This window comes from Adiantum capillus-veneris, chromosome 30 (assembly GCF_014529385.1).
Source record: "Adiantum capillus-veneris isolate H3 chromosome 30, ASM1452938v2, whole genome shotgun sequence".
Lineage (NCBI taxonomy): Eukaryota > Viridiplantae > Streptophyta > Polypodiopsida > Polypodiales > Pteridaceae > Adiantum > Adiantum capillus-veneris.
Genome location: NC_140960.1, coordinates 83,332,947 through 83,337,339, shown reverse-complemented (window position 1 = coordinate 83,337,339; position 4,393 = coordinate 83,332,947).

Genomic DNA, 4,393 nt, shown 5'->3' with positions numbered 1-4,393 from the left:
AGTAGTCTGACTGAGCATTGTGCATGTCGAGCCAAAGTGACCTGGATCCTCTAATGCAACCCCTATCGATGTTGTGTAGTCCTCCGCAGTCGTGGGTATCTGGATCTCCCTAGCTCAGTCGCTCGTTCGATCAGTAGAGAGAGAGAGAGAGAGAGAGAGAGAGAGAGAGAGAGAGAGAGAGAGAGAGAGAGAGAGAGAGAGAGAGAGAGAGAGAGAGAGAGAGAGAGAGAGAGAGAGAGAGAGAGAGAGAGATTTTATTATCGTCCTCGGAGGTCAAATATGACCTATGGGACCAAAGTTACATGTGATGTAGTATGTGTATGGCTAATGAGTGACTCTCGATGCTCCAAAATTGTAGTGATGAGAGTCGCAATGGAGAGCCCACACTTTGGCTGGGAGAGGAAAGTGTGTAGGTCTAAGTTATGGCTGAAAATGTGAGAGAAGCACGTTCGGATGTGATCAAAAGCTGAGCACTCTAGTAGTGTGTGGTACTCAGACTCTCGAACTTGTAGTGAGCATAATGTGCACAATCGATTTGACTCTTCTCCATTGCCCCAACGCCCTATCTCGCATCGAAGGAAATGGGAGCTAAGCCGAATTGCTACGATAGTGCGTATCGCGGACAAGGGAATAGGCTCAAGCATGTAAGTGTGAGTACGGTTTCCTCTCTCAGCGAAGAACATGGTTTTGTAGTTGGGGGCAATATAAGTGGTGTAATGTATGAAGCGTGACCCACCGGATTTCTCCCAATCCGTAATACATTGGCGTTGTAGAAAAGCTTCATTCACTTGAGAGTCAATTGAAGCATCATGTAGCAAGTGTAATGCATCCCATCTCCCAAACCACTTCTTTATGTCTTGCATCCATCCCGTGCTCAAGATCTTGCTTTTATGCGTCTTTTGAACTTTTTTGCTTGCTTCCCATGCAATTGTAGGAAGTCGATGTGAGGGGTTTTGACGCACCTTTATCATGTACTCCACAACCCTTTCCATGCCCATAACCTCAATTGGAAGAGATCCCGACTCAAGAAGTAGGAGCATATATGGTGTTTGTGTCTTAACTTGGAGAAAGTTTGTAAGAAAACGCTTTTGGACATTCTCAAACTCTTTCCAAGTAGACTTTGAGATGCTCCCGCCCCACACTTCAACTCCATAAAGAAGAACCGGTGTCACCAATGCATCAAAAAGATACTTCTTGAGAACCCAACACTTGATGTTTCCCGCATTACACATGTTCTCAAATGCATAATATGCTCTCTTTCCCGCTTCCAAACGACGCATAGCACATTCATGCCACTTGTGATTGGATGGAACCTCAAGGCCAAGGTACTTAAAGCTCTCAACAACTTCAAGTGTCTCGTTGTTGTACACAATGCATGGCTTCTCCTTATGGTTGGTTTTCACAAGCATAACCTTTGTTTTGGATTCATTTACAATCAGCCCACTATGCAAGCAAAAGTTCTCAAGGACAACCATAAGCTTTTGTGCATCTTCTAAAGTGTGTGCTAGAAGCACTACATCATCCGCATACAACAAAAGCATGATTACCGCATTGCAAATAGTGACCTCTTCAAGGCCTTCTTCTTGCATAAAGTCAAGTACCATTTGTTCCAATTGATCGATGCATAGACCAAAGAGAGTTGGTGACAATGGACATCCTTGTTTAACCCCAATAGTGCTTACAAAAATTTCTGAAATTTCTCTTCCCATGCGCAATTGACAAATCACCTTCTCATAAATTCGAGAAACTGCAAGCATAAACTCACTTGGCACTTGGAGTTCTTCCATCCTTCTCCACAAATTGTTACGTGGAATCATATCAAAGGCTTTCTTAAAGTCCACAAAACAACAATACAATCGCTTGCCTTTCAACCGACTTTCCTCCATGAGAACACGAAGAGTGACAAGATGATCAATGGTGCTATGGCATCGACAAAAACCCGCTTGTCCCTTTGCACGCTTGTCATTCTCTTCAGCCCAATCACTCAATTTCATCTCCATTATGCACCCAAACAACTTTGCCATAAGAGACCCAATCATTATAGTCCGGTAGTTGCTTACATTCTTTACATCCCCTCCTTTATGCAAAGGCTTAACCCAATTAGTGCTCCAATCATAAGGCATACCATGTTGAAGTGCAAGGTTGAACATATCACACATCCACTCATGGGTAAAATCTCCCGTTCATTTGATCATCTCCGGCTTGATACCTTGAAGATCTCCCGCTTTGCGAGTGGTCAACTTTTCAAGCCCACCGCATACATCCTCAATAGTAAAAAAAGACGGCATACATGGGAGTGAACCATAAAATGGCATTTTTTCAGTATTTGCTTGCTCATATAATTGCCTACAATGTGTGTACATATCCACTAGACTCAAGTTACAAAAATTCTCAACCCGCTTGCCTCTCAAGTTTCTCCAAAATCTTCCACATGCATGTGCCTTTTCTTGGACTTGAAATTCTTGTTGCTTTACTTCCCATTTTCTTCTCTTCTTTTGAATCAATGCCTTGTATGTATGCAAATGACTTTGATAGTTGTCTTTGTCCATAGTTGCATCAAGCTTTATCAAGGACTTTCGAGCATCTTGACATTCTTTATCAAGCCACCTTTTGCGTGATCTATCTTTGTTGATACCATGGAGATGCTTTATGGCAAAGCATTCTTCCGCACAAGAACAAATAGCTTTCTTGAAAGCTTTCCATTTAGTTTCCAATGGTGCATCACATTGAAGCTTTGTCATCCATAATTTTTGCTCAACCATTTCAATGTACATTGGTGCCCGTTTGAAATCCATACATAGTGATAACTTCTCTTTCCTTTGGCTGAGATTATCATGCTTAGTTGCTTCTCTACATGAAAGGTCAATACATAAGGTGCGATGGTCGGATTCCGGGGTCCATTGACCAAACATAAAACTCTTTATGCGATACATGATGGCTTCAGAGAGTAGCATATAGTCAATCACACTATCCCCATTATGTCTCCTACATGTAAATCCATTGGTTCCACTCCACAAAGATACACCATTGGCAATGAGCATACCCGTGCTATTACACATGTGTAAAAGTAACTTTCCATAGTGATCCGGCTCTTTCTCATCCATTGAAGTACGATCATACAAGTGAACTTCCTCCAACTCCCTTTTAATGGATGGCATATCAAATTGTTGAGTATCATGTTGCAATGTTTTTGTGCGAGCATTCATATCCCCAAATACAATAACATCACCTTCACCTTTGAAATAAGCAATGTCCTCTTCCAAATTAGAAAATGGTTGATCTCTATCCATGCAAGCATAAAAGGGAGAATCATGATGAGGAATGTAGCAACCGGCTACAAAAATGGGTGTTCTTTTTGGTGTCATAATTTTCAGCCATACATAACGTTTGTACTTGTCATCTTTCACAATTGAACAAAATCTTCCAATCCTTTCTTAACCATACATGCCAACCCTCCTTGTCCTCTTCGTTTCTTGAGATTCTTTGACCACATCAATGAATGTACATTGTAATCCTCCAAGCCGTTAATCCTTTGTGTATCATGCTCCCAAGTTTCAACAAGAAGTACAACATCGGCTTTGCTTGTTAGTTCATCAATGCCAACCTCCGCATTCCATGGGTATCCATTACAATTCCAAAAGCATATTTTCAATTGTAACTCGGTCTCATAGGTCACGCATCCCTATTTGCTTGAGAGACTTTCCTCCTCCTTGGGCACATTTTCTTCATGAGAGATCTCCTTGTTTTTATTATTCTTTTCCTCATATGCCTTGCGACGCATATTTTGTTGCTTAATAGTGCGATCTTCACATACAAAACATTTTGTATCCCTCAAATAGATCCAACTATTATCAAGGACAATCTTTCGCTTGGTCTCATCCGGCATGGTGCATACAATTGGCCGTTCTCCCGAGCGAGGAGCTCCTTGCTTCCCCACTCTATGTGCTCCATAGACCATAACTCCGGACATGCCAAAGTGGGTTTTGAAGAAATCTTCAATAACAATGGCAAGAGAAGGAGGTGTCTCTAACTTCTCTTCGGGAATTCCACGAATAACAATGTTCTTGGAACGTCGCTCCCGTTCCTTCAACTCCTCCACATCCACATTCTCAACATTCTTTGTTTGAACCATAGCTTGCATGAGTGAGGAATTAGAAACCACATTGCTACCACATACATCAGCCCAAGACTTGTTTGTGCATACATTTTTCATGTCGCATACATCCCGACTCATAGTGTCAAATTTCTCCTCTTTCAATACATGGTCATGCTCTACTTTGCTCATCCGCTCCTTCAAAGCATTCAAGTCCACAAGAGAGCGTTTACATTCCTTGACTTCCTCTTCAAGTTGCATCAAACGTGTTGTTTGCATCTCAAGTGTCCTCTTGAGATT